This window comes from Amblyomma maculatum, chromosome 10 (assembly GCF_055883805.1).
Source record: "Amblyomma maculatum isolate TAMU_Amacu chromosome 10, ASM5588380v1, whole genome shotgun sequence".
NCBI lineage: Eukaryota > Metazoa > Arthropoda > Arachnida > Ixodida > Ixodidae > Amblyomma > Amblyomma maculatum.
The window spans coordinates 113,551,395-113,568,050 of record NC_139353.1 but is presented as its reverse complement, the minus strand read 5'-3'; the positions used below and the strand labels follow the sequence as shown (position 1 = coordinate 113,568,050).

General features: G+C 45.9%; 1 long non-coding RNA gene across 1 annotated transcript in view; it reads left to right on the top strand.

Moving 5' to 3' along the window:
- The first annotated feature begins 240 nt into the window (after nucleotides 1-240).
- The window catches only part of LOC146177267 (uncharacterized), a 47,636-nt gene continuing 31,220 nt past the window's right edge, over nucleotides 241-16,656 (top strand). The window contains exons 1-2 of the long non-coding RNA XR_014701020.1: nucleotides 241-255; nucleotides 2,803-2,885. This is a non-coding gene — a long non-coding RNA (uncharacterized LOC146177267). The remainder of the gene's footprint in view (nucleotides 256-2,802; nucleotides 2,886-16,656) is intronic.

Below are 16,656 nucleotides of genomic sequence, written 5' to 3'. Positions count from 1 at the left end.
TCGTAGCAAGACAAGCAGCTGCACATTGATGACACGTATGCCTCAGCTCACCAGAAGGTCGTAAAGCGAGACATTATGAACTCGTGCTTCGTGTGCGCTTTCGATAAGTTACGTAGGCAAGACAACGAAGAGTTCCAGCGGCAAGTGCACCGTCTAAAGAATGCCGGATATCCAGCACATATCCTAATTGCCGTTGCAGATGGCATACTTAAGGAATCTGAAAAGGGATCCACCAGAATTGAAGGTCGGCGAAAGGTAGCTGTAATACCATACTTATATGCCATACCACGCCTATTGAAAAATATAGGAAATGAAGTGGGGGTCGATATTTTCTTCTCGGCCCTAAAAAAACAGCAACATTTGTGCAAAGGTATGAATTTTGACACCACACGGGAGCCAGAACGTCTGGCGGGGTACCATCGGCGTCTCGTAGGTTGCGGAAACGATGCAATATATTCAATTCCGCTATCGTGTGGAAACATCTACTCAGGCCGAACAGGGAGGTACCTGACCACTAAATTCAAAGAACATGAAAGAAATTTATGGGACTCAAACCAGTGGAACTTGCCTTGCATCGTAGCGAATGCGAGGGCTGCACTCCTGTCTGAAAAAGGAGTGCTATTCTTCGCGAGTGTCTAGACAACACAACAATGGTGATAGTAGGGACTCAGGTGATCTCAAAATGCGCAGATAAATGCGCCAGTAACCCCTCTCTGCGCCTTAGCGAAAAAAATGTCATTTTTGAAATCCAATGATAAGATGAAGGATTGGAGGAATGGTAGACTAGGCCGATAATAGTGTCACGGATGCCTGAAGTGATATGTTGATTATTCGTTTGCTTCTTCCTCTACCTAATGTCTAAATAATCCTGTTCAGTGCAACAAACTCAGCTAGCCAGCGCTTCAATTTGTGTTCTTCTAGTCTCGTCCGTGCTGCTACTGGGCTGCGATCTTCAGTAAAGCAAAACCAACTATTCAGTCATAATATTTTAAACATATGCAGTACAAAACTGTTCAGTGCTATCGAAGCAATATCGAAGCACTGACCCCTGCATGACAACGTCTTTGCGATAGTGCAAATAGCGTGGCGTGATTGATTTCTTTGTTTGATGGTTGTTTATCATGACCGCAACTTGCCCCCTTGGTGAAGCAAATTTCTGGCATGATAGCTTGCTTTTGACACGCAGCGCGAATGAGGAGTGCTCAAAACGCCGCATGTGGACAAGGCTTTATCCTCTACGATTGTGTTCAGCAGACAAACGTGGGGGTGTAAACGTGACTGCTGGCCACCAAGATGCTTTCGACCTCGTTGCTCGAAGTTTCATGCCCCTTAATGCTCTATAGTCACATGCTCGTTCGCTGCAAGACATATTCAGAGCGATAGCACAATTTCTGCACTGATGTCCCAGTTCCGTAGGGCCTGCCGCTGGCCTGTTATGATCTTCAGTGAAAGCATTAGTCGTTAAACAAAGTTTTCAGCACCAAATCTTCTACATTCAAACTTAAGACGTTGATGTGTACACCGAGCAATTTTAGGTTTTATTCAGAGGATCTTCATTTCACATGCACGCTAGAAAGTTTAAGAAAGAGATACATTTTGCGAAGTCGGTAACATATATTCCTTAAATACTGCTGCGTTGAACGAGCTTAAAGCATGGTTTATTTGAACTACATTGAGAAGTGAAAACGTATAGGTGGTTTCAGCTGGATCTTCCTTCAGAATATTTTAAAAGTGTTGAAGAAGCTAAATGTAGTGCATTTTTAGTGCCCAGTTAATTGGGAATAAACGTCCTGCTCTTCAGTCCATAAAATCGCTTTCCCTAACTGTAAGAAAAATACATTTAAACAAAGGTATTACTTACTTTGTCTCAAACATTTCCCTATTCTCGGAAGTATCATATTGCGTTTCCGTTAACAAACTTTTTTTTCGAGAAAAATGCTTGGGTGAACTTAATTGCCAAAACGGAGGCCACTATAGCATGAAATAAGCCATATATTACGTTCTATACATTTCTGCCAAACTTAACGGATACCGCTCTATGAGAAGAAAATCAGGTACTGAGGTTAAAATGATAGCGTTGTGAAGTCATTGAATAGCAAGATGTACTCACACCGAACCGCCACAACACATCCTATAAAAATTACACCTTGGCCCACAAGAGTCTTTTGGTGTCCTACCTGATTACATGATTGTTCTGACAAAAGCAGCAGCGATGGCACTAACAGATAAAGGGGAATGTTTTTTACATACACAAGCTACACTAGCGTAGTAAAAAACAGTAGAGACATAAGAGATTTGCTACACTGGTGTAACTGGTGTAGGCTAAACAAATGACCCTATAGCCACGACACAGTGGCTGACTGTTTAGGGTGCTACACTACTGAACCGAAGGCCGCCGGATCGTATGTGGGCCGCAGGGCCACTTTCCGATCACGAAGAAATACATGGTTTTCGTGTGCTGGCCAATATCAATTTACGTTAAACAACATCAGTTGCTAAAAAGCATCATCTTTACCGCTATGAACTACGCCAATACATAAACGAAATTAACGCAGCTTCGAACCACAAAGCTGTCCTGATGGCATCCTAAGTCACTTCCCCCTTGGTTCACGTCAGTAAGATGTCGTTTGAGAAATTGAGAACTTTTGTACGTTGACACCGGTAACCCGCTAACAATGGTGGTCTTTTTGTGTGTAAAATTTGTTTTTTGTTAAGAGTACATAAGAGCGCGAGCGAAATTTTCTTTACATCGAAAACGTCCTGCCGCTAGAAGGTACAACTCTTACTGGATTTCTTTTGCAGGCGTAAAGCTAATATCACAGCAACGTTGGCACAACCAGAAAGAATCGGGGATCCTCCTACAATCACAACAACCCGTCCCCATGGTAAGCCATGCTGTATGAATTCATCTGTATAAGCTTTCCCATCTTTTTTTCTCATTGTCTCTCCAGCGGATCTAGCCCAGCGCTGATATTTTTCAGAAATAAGACCACTAGCATACCGATACAAACGTTTAAAGCAAAAGTCTGCACGCACAGCAGCAAGCCAGTAATATCGCTAAAAACATTGTATAAATGGAGCAGGCTAAGCGCTAGCGAGCTGGCGAAGGCAACCCGCGACACGCGATGCATGCAGCTAAATACATTAAGGTCATTATTTATATAACAACAAGAATGATATAGAGCTTGTCCGGTAGAATCAGGCGCTATAGCTGTAAAACATGGTTACGTACAAAATACAACCATCATTTCGTACCAAATATTCTAGCGAAACACTTCGAGCAGATTCAGGCTGCTCTCATGCTCTTTCCCTTAGCATTTCGAAACAACTCCTCTTCAGCAAGTTAAAGTGAGTTTGAGATAGGGGTTTAACAAATTACATAAGCCCTTCTATAAATGCAAGTGTCCAATTAAGTGTCAGATATTGCCGTTTACTTCTAGAGTGAGAAATAAAGACGTATTTGGTAAATAATTAGGTGATGTTAAAGGCTCTCTGCGTCTATTCATAAATCGAGACTTGAAAGCTTCTTATGTTTTTAGTCATTGTTGGCTTTGTGTATTTTGTTGCAATATATGAGATGCGCTGAATGCAGCAGAATTTATAGAATAATTTAAAATAAACAAGGCATGCCCCTTAAGTTCCTGAAAACTGAGTCCCCATATTCGTTCAGAAAGGGCGTGTTGTGAAGTGGGAATTAAGCCAATTTGATTAGCGGTGTCTAAGTTGGTAAGTGTTTTGCGCTCTTTATATACCTACCTTTTTAATAATAGCGTTTTTAACTCGCTCGGCCAAAGTATATAGTTATACTAAAAGATCAGATATCAGAAGGAAATCTTTCTCAAAACGTTTCGGAAAATTACGCGCGTGTAATGTCGCATCCAATTTCAAAAGCAACAGCTGTTTTTGTTGTGTTTATGTTTCATTAGGTTGTAGAGGTGGAGGAAGGAGAAGCAGATGAGTTGAGTGAATTTCTTTTTCTCATCACTCACTTGGCCGCCATCTTAACTCTGAGAGCGGTAGAGAAACGAATGAGAAATTGATAAATATAAGTAGGCTTCTAAAACTCAAATTTCACCACCCCAGTGGCTTAGTGGATAAGATACTCGGCTACTAGTTCCCTAGTTTTAACTGGACAGCGGCGACTTCCTTTCGGTGGGGGAGTAATGCGAATGCTTTTTTAATCAGTGCGATGTCAGAGCAGGTTAAAAATCTCCCACTGATGCGGAACCTCTTTCTCTGTAAATTTTCACTACCAGCGTCCTCCCTTCCTTTACGACACCTTTGAGGTGTAAACAAAGAAGTGTGACAGATAGTGGTGTTCGCGTGCTATGCCATGTCACTGCTCGAAATTATTGTGGAGCTCTTCATCACAGCCAACGGCTTTATTCCTTTCATCACAGCGCAGGTCCGGTGTCCATGGAGAATTCTGAGACCCTGTGTCTTCTTAAAAAAGCAATCTAAATTCACATATACGCGTTTTTTTTTCATTTAATATAGTACAATTAATTAGAATTCTGTCACAAACTCTTTTCTTACATTATGCTGACAGTGCTATTGTAGCCCGAGTACTGTGACGGAGTAGCTGGGTTCGAACCCGACCACATGCAGCTGCACTTCGATGGAGGCAGAACGAAACGACGTCCGTGTGCTGCGCAATATCAGTGCCTGGTAAAGATCCACAGATGCTCGAAAACACTCGAGAGCCCTAAAATGGGGCTCCTCTCTCTTTCCACTCTCACTCGCACCTTCCTCATTCCCTTACAGCGAAGTTCGAGTGCTCATAGTAACAAGTGACAGATACCGCGCCTTTCTCTTCTTATCAAAAATTTATCATTATTATTATTATTTCACCTTTCTGTCAAAAACCCATTCTCAGTTTGGTGTTGGGCGCAAATGTCTCAAACAATAGTTGTGGTTTATCTTGTGGTTAAACCTGGAGTTACGCGAGAGAAACTGCATGGCTACGCTAGGTTCGGCTTGAAAGTGAAGACATGGATTTTGAACAAAGTAGTTAACTCAATGGTTTCAGTTCTATTTATGCCATAGAGGAATCACTTCACGTGATAGAGGGATCACTTCATAGAGGAATCAATCTCGTCGTTGACCATTCTCATTCGGGTGTAGGAAACTTCTAGTGGTATGACAACTTCTCTACGTCGAATTCAGGGGCTCACCGACGTCGCAACGTTCGAACGAAACAGCTGTCCTAGCAACTCGCTGTTGTCGTTCGCCTCTACCAACTACCGAGTTATCTGTCCTCTTTTTCTTTTCCTCTTCTTTTTTCTTCTTTCTTCGCTCTTCGGAAAGGCACGAACAGGCACGGCGAAACTCTTAAACGGTGGTTACGTAGCTCTCGCTGCACAATAGTAACTATTTTTAGTTTCAAAGCAGTTTTCGACCAAAAAGTTTACGTTTTCTAGCCAGGCACGTGACCTACTATTCATAAAGGAACATTGAACTGCCTAGATAGAGGAAGGGTGATGAGTGTGACTGGATTAGCTTAAAAAGAGGCTAGGATTGTGATAGATTTGACTTAGAACTGTGACCATGGAGGGAACAAATAAGATAATTGTGGATCCCACTAAAAGCAGACCTTATAGTGCTCCCGGTTTGTTCCTATAGCAAATACACCGAAATGGAAAATCAAAGTCCTTTTGGCGAAATGGCATTCGCTACCGAGCGAACACCTTTTCCTTTGAATTCGTGATGATGTTTACATTCAAGGCAGTGACGAGGTGAACACAGCACCAACGCCTGTCGCTCACGAAAACGGCACTTTTTTGAAGGCATATAAAGCTACATCCGTCATTCAACACGAAAAGACAGTGCACTATTAAGAAAGTTTTTACGGAGCTAACGGCAATAACATCACCAAAAATGTGTAGAAAGGTTTGGTCCCGAACCGACTAAATCTATGCGAGACACCGACGTGGAGGACACTGAAAATTTTGACCATCTTGGGTATTTTATCGTACGCTTCTCTCATCCTGAAGACCTTATTAATCCAAGGAGTAGATGTATGTCGCTACAGCAAAATTTGAAATTGGGTCCATTCCGGTGTTTGCGCAGATTTCCAAAGCATTCATGTACCAGAGCTGGCCCTTCAGACACGGCGGGCACTGAGGAACATCACGGCAGTATTACTGAGCGAATCCTGCTTGAATATTTATGCATGATATATTTACATACCTAAGAGATTACACACTTTAGTATACCTGCACGAATTAGGCGAAAAAATCAAACAGCTTGGTATTGACTACCAACAGGAAAGACCCCTTGTTCGGCATAGCCCAGAATTGTGGACTGTACCCCGGACTCAGTTATAAAGACTCAATATCCTGCCCAGCTCGAAATAAACACAAATTAGGAAAAATCACTGATGGGATTTGTTAAATACTCAGGGGACGCCGTCATCCTAGTGCCACCAATTCGATTGAATAGATATATTCCAACAGAATAAGCCGATGACAAGGAGCGCTTTGGTGCGCTCCCGAAAGCGCTTTCCGGTACTCTGGTACGCAGCAACGCTCGGGGCCTTCTTTGGGGAGTGGTGCATAATATTAATTGGTTGCCTGATCTGTCACATTTGCGCTGTAGACGACTTACCTGCGACTTAGAGGAAGGGAGGAGAGTGGGAGTGAAAATGGAAATAAAGAGAAGCGCCATAGGGACGGCTACGGAGTAATTTGAGTGGGCTATCACCCAAAACGATTTTGACACTTCTCTGCTATAGGTCAATCACACCTATGACGTCTTACATTCCCACGTAGCTACTTACATTCGGGAGCTTTTTGTAATATCTGGGGTGCCTGACAATACAATGCTATAACCGAGGCGCGTGTCGATAACTTACACGCCCCAACCAAGAATATACAAGGAGCCTGATGGTGCCTTTAAAAATCAAACAACAAAAACGGTGATGATGTTTGAATTTCTAGATACCTTATTGCACTTATTCATTTCTCATTCATAAAGGAGTCAGTTGTGTACGACAGAAAATCTGCTTTCCTAATTTCAAGCATTTAATGAATGATACTTGCTAACTTCAATTCTTATTATTAAAGGAGTAACCTCATATACGAGTGCGTACACAAAAGAAACCGAACTAATTTTTTGGTGAGCAGCGCTTTCGTAGTACCGTTCTTTGCCGCAAAGAGCGCTTAGAGTCAACATTCGCGAATTGACAGTTGAAAGCCGTGTGGTGCGGACGCGTGTTCCATCGCTTCTTCGATTGCACGTGGTCACCGTAAACGGACGGACTGTCGACAGCGGGAGTGTGAGGCGCAGGTTAATCTCAAGGAAGCGCGTTTTGACTCTGTAGGCGAAGTGGAAGGCAGCGACTTTTTGTGTCGGTGGGGCGTGCTCAGTGCGCGCCTAGAAAGATTTGATGAATTTGTGTCTCGTGTGGATGATTTAGAAAATGAAGTACGTTTGTTAAGGGCAGAAAACTAGAAACTGCTTGGACAGTTTCTTCAAATGGAAAACAAATGGCCGACTTTATCCTTGGAACCAACGAGGACGAACATTCCAGTGCGGGCCACGTGACTGGGACCAGCACTGGCATGGAAGGCATAAGCAATGTAGGTCAGGCGGATCCGAACCGAGAGAGTTATTTAGAAGCAGCTCCTAAGAAGCCAGAAAAAAAGGAAGACGTAAGGAAGAATGGAAATCCCAGAGAGATGGACAGAGATAACCGAAAGCAGGAGCCAATAGTTGGGAAAGGGAGAGAGAAGGCCCAGGTGCTTATCGCCGGAGATTCTAACATGAGCAGGTGCCAGCGAGATATCTTGGATCGTGTAAAGGGTGATAAGCGGGTGTTAGTTGGAGCTTTCCCAGGGAGCACGATGAGGGCAGTGCTGAAAGAGAGTAAAAATAGGCTGTTGAAAAATTCCGCAGAGCGCAGTATGGTGATATTAGCCGCGGGGCTAAACGATGTCCTAAATGGCGCCGCTGCAGGAGTAGCGGAAAGTTTAGCTAAGGCAGTTGATGATATCAGGGAGATAGCACAGCAGCGCAGATAGTTGTATGCACAGTACCGGAGGCGCTAGGATTGAACGGAAAGCTGGAAAGGACGTGGTGACAGTTAAGCAGGACATAAGAAAGTTAAGCTTGGAGAAGAGTTTCGAAGTGGTTGAGGTAAACAGGGAGGTGCATAAAGCAGGTTTTGGTAGGGCTTTTCAGCAAGGTGGCATTCATTTTAACAGAAGGGTGGGAGCAGAGATCGGCTAGCGCCTGGCAGGCAGGGATGCAGCTTTTTTAGGGGGTCCGCGAGGACTCCGTGCATAGCGGTAGTTAGAAGTGAAGCCGAAGAAAGTGTTATAACGGAAGCTGAGCCCCCCAAATATGGCAAAGAGGATATCGAGAAAATAAGTACAAAAAAGAAATTTAACAATAGGATAAGCTACATAAACATGCAAGGAGGTAGAAAAAGAGCGAAATGGCTAGAGATAGAACAGCATTTGAGGGATGACAAAATAGGTGTGTAAGCTCTTTGCGAGACTCATCTCAGGGATCTAGAAGATCCGCCGTTTATAGAAGGCTACGTCTGGGAATGGTGCAACAGAACGAGAACGGAAAAAAAGGGTGGAGGGGTAGGTATGTTGATACAGCAGGGAACAAATTTGGAAATAAATAAATCATCTTGTAAAGAACATATCTGGGTATAAGGAACAATTGCCGGCATAAAGACATGGCTAGGGGTAGTTTATTTAGGAACAGAACACTAATGCAGGCAAGAAAACAAGGATCTTGTTGAATCTCTTAGTGACGATATAAGCCAGTTTGGAGACGGGGACAATATTATTCTGCTGGGGAACATGAACGGCAACATCGTCGATCTGAATGGATACACGGATTGTAAAGGGAAGCTAAAGCTAGATTTCTGTGAGCGACACGATCTAGTTATAGTAATTTGAGAAACAAAATGGGTGAAGGCCAAATCACGTGGGAATTCCGCAACAGGCAGACGACCATCGACTAAGGAGAAAGGATGCAAATAAAATCCTACAGGGCGATTACCATACGATCTGTTAAGTACAGTTTGGTCATGCAAATCGGTGAAATTCAAGGTGCAAGCATGGGTGGAAAGCAACAAGATACTCGGAGAACTTCAGAACGGCTTTAGAAATGGTAGGCGCTTAGATGATAGTCTGTTCGTGCTTACCCAATGCATCGAAATATCTAGAGTGGAAAGTACACCTTTCTATTTGGCCTTCTTGGACACAAACGGGGCGTACGACAACGTAAACAGGGAACTCCTGTGGAACATATTAAAAGAAGAAGGTATCGGTTATGAGATAATAGAGTTCCTACAGGAAATATACCGGGGCACTAAAGTAGAAATTACATGGGAAGGGATAAGAAGGACGGATGATGTCAAAGTATGCAAAGGATTAAGACAAGGCTGTCCTCTGTCACCACTGCTTTATATGATAAACCTGGAACGGAGGATACAAGACAGCAATCCAGGTTTTAACCTGTCATATAGACTAGGCGGAAAGGCGGTCTGGAAGAATTGCAAACTCTAGGCAAATATTGCGGAGACAAAGGGGGCGCTCTAGGTTTCCGTTTTAGCGCAGTTAGGTCGGGTCTGATGATTTTCAAGGGCTCAACTGATGAGGGTCTTACAATACAAGGCTATGAATTACCCAGAGTAGCAGAATATAAATATTGTGGGACAGCACTTGCACAAACGTCTGTTCTTTTCCAGAACCAGAGAGCGGCGACCCTGGTCGCTGATTACAGGGATGAGGGACGACGGGCATAAGGCTTCATGCACGAGACGTGGAAGATCTCTTCGGAGCGACAACGTCGATCTGTGACGGTGTGCGAGGGAATAATGCGATAGTTATCCTGAGACGTTTGTTGGAGTATTGTATAAGGCCCAATGTATCGATGGAGGAACTTCTCACACAGGCCAGGAATGCGGATTGGTGCCCACAGGAGAACTGGGTAAAAGGAGGGAGTTCGATGGCGTTGATCATACAGGGCTGTGCGTTCTTGTTGAGCATCTTCAGTGTTCTAACGGGCAAGTTGGCGACACTGGGCCATACGAGTGGCAGACTCTTCGCCCAGAGATTCAGACGTAGAGGGAGCAGAGAAGAAAGGAGTGTCGGATACTGTCGATGGTTGACGGCCATAAACTAAAAAGAAAGGGCTATAACCAGTAGTGCGCTGAACAGCGGAATTGTAGGCGTAGCTGACGAAAGGTAAAACGTTGTCCCAGTTCCGGTGATCAGGAGCGATATACATGGATATCATGTCGGACAAAGTGCGATGAAACCGCTCGATGAGTCCGTTGGTCTGAGGGTGGTAGCATGAAGAAGTCTTATGGATGATGTTGGCTGCGCGCAGTGCTTTCTCAAGGACTTGAGAAAAAAATGTCTTTCCATGGTCGCTAATGAGAATACGAGGAGCACCATGACGCAAAACTATCGCACGCAGGGAAAAATCGGCGACTTCAGAGGCGGCCCCGGAGCGAAGAGGTGCGGTTTCAGCGTACCGCGTTAGATGGTCGATGGCAATGACAACAAAGCGGTTGCCGTCTGACGTCAAAGGGACAGGACCAAACCAGTCAATGGCGACCGTGTCAAAAGGCACAGATAGGCAAGGTAGAGGTTTGCAGTAGGCCAGCAGGAGGGCCTACTGCATTCTTCTGCAGCAGGAGGGGATGTTGAACGCTTGCGATGCTGGCAAGACGGACATGATGAAATGTATTTAGCGACGCTGGCAGAAATCCCAGGCCAGAAGTAGCGGCTCTTGATACGGTCGTAAGTTTTAAAGTGGCCTAAATGTCCACCATTTGGTCGTCGTGGTAAGCCTCCATAATTTTAAAACGAAGGGAGCGAGGGGCAACGGGTACCCAGCGTTGACCCGTAAGGTGATAAACGTCGCGGTCAAGTGTTCCATGGTGAAATCGGAACCGAAGAAGCTGACGGCGCAAGCGACTGTTTGGGCCAACTGATTCTCCACGGAGGCGAGCGATGATTGTGCGGCAGTAAGGGTCAGTCAGCTGCAGGGACGAGAAATCAGCATTGTTCTCGAATGGAGCTATAGCGATGGGTGCAACATTCAGGTGGCCAGCAGAAGGCTGACTCGGATGGCAGGAGGGAAAGGAGACCATATGTGGGGCCGCGTCAGTAGGTATCAATGGGCAGCGAGAGACGGCGTCAGCGTCGAGGTGTTTTCGCCCAGATTTATAAGTGATGGTGAAGGTGTATTCCTGAAGACGTAGTACCCAGCGACCCAGTCGACCCGATAAGTTCTTCAGCGATGACAGCCAAAAGAGTGCGTGATGGTCTATGACTATGATGAAGTGGCGGCCATACAAATAAGGTCGAAATTTTTGAACCGACTAAACGGCAAGGCACTCTTGCTCGGTAATAGTATAGTTACGCTCAGCTGCAGTAAACGTACGACTGGCGTATGTGACGACTTGCTCTTCAGACACTGCGTTGCGTTGCAAGAGAAACGCGCCATTACCGTGGCCACTGGCGTCTGTGTGAAGTATGGTGGGCGCATCAGCGTCAAAATGGCGAAGCACAGGAGTGGAAGTGAGCGCCTGCTTGAGAGCTTTGAAGGCGTCTTCACATTCAGTGGACCAGGTGTAAAACACTTGGGAAGACACGAGCTTGTGTAACGGGGCCGCAATTGTTGCAAAGTTCCGAATAAAACGGCGGAAGTAGGAGGCTAAGCCAAGGAACCTGCGAAGATCTTTCTGTCGTTGGGGCCGAGGAAAATTAACGACTGCCGCAGTTTTTCGGGATCAGGCTGGATTCCTGCTTTACTGACGACATGGCCGAGTACTTTGATGGTCTTAATGGCAAAGTGGCATTTCTTGGTATTCAGCTGAAGGTATTCGCCCCTTGCCCGCCTGGGCAAGGGGCGTGAGGACTTCAGTGAGACGCTGTAAGTGCTGAGCGAAGTTTGACGAGAAGACAATGATGTCGTCGAGATAACATAGGCATGTTTTCTATTTCATGCCGCCAAGCACGGTATCAATCATGCGCTAAAAGGTGGCTGGCGCATTGCAGTGTCCGAAAGGCATCACGTTAAATTCGTAGGAACCGTCGGGGGTAGAAAACGTAGTCTTGTCTTTGTCTGCATCGTGCATAGGAATTTGCCAGTATCCCGAGCAGAGGTCGAGGCTGGAGAAATGCTCAGCGCCTTGGAGACAGTCTAATGCGTCATCAATACGAGGCAAAGGGTAAACATCCTTGCGCGTGATCTTGTTAAGTGCCCGGTAATCCACGCATAAGCGGACTTAGCCATCTTTTTTCGAACGAGAACCACAGGTGAGGACCAAGAGCTCGTGGATGGCTGGATTACATTTCGAGCAAGCATGTCAGCAACTTGCTCCTCAATGACTTTGCGTTCTGCTGCTGAAACGCGATACGGCCGTCGTCGAACAATGCGGAGCCGTCCGTCTCAATACGATGCGAGGTGACGGAGGTCTTCCCTAAAGCTGCGGCGCACACATCAAAAGGCTCTCGGTGCCGCAAGAGGACGTCTAGCAGAGCTGAGGACTGCTCGGATGTAAGGCCAGGGCTGATGGCGGCTGCGAGCGCAGAGGATGTCGGAAATGGAGGCTTGGCAGCAGGCGGTGGTGCACTGAAAAGTGTGTTGAGGTGAACGGGATCGCAGTCAAAAATAAACCCAACTGTTGCTCCTCTGGGCCGTAAGAACGGCTGGAGAGTTGTATTGAAGGCAGCAACCACCGCGAAACCACGGGTGAAGGAGGTGAGACACTAGGCAAGAGCTAGGCCATCGGAGGTCCACCGAGGAGCGAGCATACCGAAGGCCTCGACATCGAGAGGGTAGTCCAATGCCACGATGATCAGCTGCTCACGTCCTGGGGGCAAAACGAAATCAACTGCTGCGAACACGTGTGGTGGTGAACAATCAGAAGTCGGTAATACATCGGGGTCCGCAAGATCAATAAGGCGCTCACGGTAAGAGATGAAGGCGGACGTCGACGATAAGAAATCCCACCCCAAGGTCATGAGATGAACGCACGCGGGGAGCACAATAAATTCAATATGATGCCGCTGGTTATCGATGAGGACACGTGCTGTGCATTGGCCGGTGGGTTTCATAAGAGTTCCATTAGCTCCACGAAGTGGCGGACCGATGTATGGCGTTAGAACTTTGCGCAGATGAGAACACAGAGAGAAATGCATGATGGAATAAGCGGCGCCGGTGTCGATGAGTGCCTCAACGTACAATCCTTCAACAATAACTACTAACATAATCGAAAGTCACCCAGGAGGAATTGTAGATTTCTAACTCGAAGCACCTTTCCATCCAAAAACTGCTTCGGTTAGTTTTCCGTTATAGGTTGAAACGATTGCGAGGCAGGACGAAGCGGTGACGTGCGGCGAAAAGGCGAAGGGGATCGGCGTCGGGAAGGACGCGAGGGCCGTGAAACGTCGGTGGAATTCGGAAGAGAGGAAGAACGCCGGTAATAGTCTGAGTAGGGCAGTGTACAATCGTCAGACTAGCGCACGCGATCACGTTCAAAGGGAACATAACCCCTTTGCTCGTCTTGCTGGCGGCGGCGACAGACACGGGCAATGTGGCTACGTATCCCACAATAGTAGCACACAGGGCGGGAGGGGCTCCAGGCTGTAACAGGACGGTGCACTGTAGGATATGGTGCCATGGCAGCGACGTGATCACACACGGGTGCCGAACAAGTCGGGGAAGGCGGGATGGGTTGACGTGAGGTAATATCGGCGTAGGTTGGCAAGGGATGTTGGGAGGCGACGGGAGGCGGCGAGGGATGTTGGCAGGCAATGGGAGGTGGGGCAGGTGCCACAGTGCAGTTGAAATTCGTCAGTTCATCCTTGATGATGCTGCGCAAATTCACCGTAGCTGGCGGAAGAGTTGGAGATACAGCAAAGGGTTTGGTGAGGCCGTAGAGCTCCTCTCGGATAATGATGCGTATTAGGGACCGCAAATTTCTACCTATGAGGGAGCCGCCATCACTGGGGTCTTGCATGAGGTGGCATGACTGTAGCTGGTCAAGACGTTGACATGTGCATGTGGTGTCAGACACGGACGGATTTTTACCCACGAAGGCATTGAAAGCAGCAGTGTTGATGCCCTTAATTAAGTGGCGAACACGCTCAGATTCAGGCATAGCAGCGTCGACACGGCGACAAAGGGCCAGAAGCGCCTCTATATACTACGTATAGGACTCGCCGGGCTGCTGGAGACGAGCTTCAAGTTTTTTCTTTGCCTGCTCTAAGCGACCAGCCGGAGTGCCGAAAATTTTCTTTAGCTGGTCCGTGAATGTAGGCTAGTCAGCGACGTCATCCTCTTGATTGAGGAACCAGGTTTTGGCGACGTCAGCCAAGTAGAAGACGACGTTGAGCAGTTTATGAGCGTCAGCCCAGCGGTTAAATGTACTGACCCTGTTGTAGTTGCCGATCCAGTCGTCGACATCTTCACAGAGATGGCCAGCAAAGTGTTGGGGTTCGCGCTGGCGGCTGGTGACTGTCCAGGCAGGGGCAGCCGCAGTAGGAGCAGGGGACGCCGGGGGTGAGCGAGCACTGTTGCCCTCATCCGTAGCACAGGACCGTGGACGCAAGCGAAGGCGTGAATGGAGCTCCAGGGAGAACGCAAGGCGCGTCTAAAGCGAGAGGTGGGGAATACGAATCGCACCTCCACAACTTGTGGGACAGCACTTGCACAAACGTCTGTTCTTTTCCAGAACCAGCTGGCAAACAGCGCGCGACGCTCCGAGCAGCCGTCAGCGATGACGATGATGACGGATCTATACAGTTGAAAGACGTGAAAGTTCACGTGCTGCGCTCACAATATCTGAGAGTATAGGTGAACGAAGGATTGGCATACATTGGAAAGCATGAGCAATCACTTAAGGCCAAAGGGCGAAGGAATGCAATGCCGGTATAATGAAGCATAGGGCATTGTGGGGATACAACAGGTATGAGGTTTTGAGGGCTATTTGGAATGGAATTATGGTGCCTGGAGTTAGTTTCGGAAATGCGGTTTTGTGCCTAAAATCACAGGTACAGTCTATATTGGAAATAAATCAGAGAGCCGTTGGACGATTTGTACTAGGTTCTCATGGCAAAACCACAAATGAACCGGTACAGGGAGATATGGGCTGGGCATCTTTCGAAGTACGGGAAGCTGAGGAATGCCTGAGGAATGCCTGAGGAAATTGGACAGCAACAGATGGGTAGCTAAAGTATTTAAATACCTGTACTTAAAAAGCGTTGACTCACAATGGAGGAAAAGAACGAGGAAACTAACTAGCAAATATGCTAGTCACAAGGATGGAGAAATAAAGAGCATTAAGCAACAGGTGAAAATCACAGAAAATAAAAATTGGACAAATTCGATGGAAAAGAAACAGAGTGTGGAATTATACCGAAAGTGAAAAATGCAGATTAGGAAGGAAGCTTTCTTTGATAACTTGAAAGGAAGTGCCCTACTTTTTGAAGCTAGATCAGGGTGCCTTATAACACGCAGCTACAAAAAGAAATTTAACAATGAAGATGACGCATGGGCTGTATGTGGTAACTCCAGTGAAACAATTGACCATGTTATACTCGAATGCAATGGTATTCATCTAGAAGTTGATGCAGGCGCAGTCACTGTTCCTGAAGCTCTGGGGTTTAGAGATACCAGTGACCTGGTGAATAAACCGGTGGCGAATACTAGCAAAAAGCGAGTGGAAGATTGATGGCTTAAAAGCAGAGAAGTAACATAATGGTTTTAAGGTAGAAACAAACATTTAATAAATAGAATTATAGTTTAGGTAACCAATCTAAATCAATAAGTAAGGTATAGGAAGAAAAATGAGCATGATAGCTATTGCTACCACACCGTTTCAATGGGGACGCTCCTATATTCCATCCATCCATCCATCCATCGAAAGTTAGCCAGACGAAAGCTGAGGCTGAAGGTCAGACGTACTAGCTTCAGCAGAGTTTAATATGTCAACTGTTTTCTGTGAGTATCGTTTTTGCAATGGCTGGTTTTTGTGAAGAAGCGTGCGGCGGTGAATTTGTGTTTTCTGCTCGGAAAAATTAAACAGAAACCCTTGAAATGTTGGAAACAGTGTACAAGGATGATGGCATGGGAAAAACTCAACTGCTTGAGTGGTTCTCCTTTTTCAAGATTGGTTCAAAGTCGTTTGATGACCAAACTCGTTCTGGTCGTCCTTCCGCGGTCCGAATACATGAAAATGTTGAAACAATGTGTGCAGTCATCGACACCAAAAATGGTATGATCCTTGTTCCTAACCCGCCATACTAATCGGACCTTACCCCATGTGACTTTTTTTGTTACCCAGAATGAAAGAAATACATGAAAGGAAAGCATTTTGTTGATCTTGCAGAGGCAAAGAAAAAACGACTCAGGCGCTGTCAAGCGTCACAAAAGATGAATTTAAACAATTTTTTTTTTTTAAATGAAATGAAAGATTAGAAAAGTGTATTGGTGGAAGTGGAGATTACTTTGAAGGAGATTGAAGGTTTGGGTTTAAAATGTGAATAAATAGGTTCAAAAGGAAATAGGTTCGGTTTCTTTTAGGTACCGCCTCGTACACTGAACAATGAGAATATTGCGCACCATATTTCACAAAAATAGTTTGTAAGCATTCATCGCTAAGACTGTAACATGGTA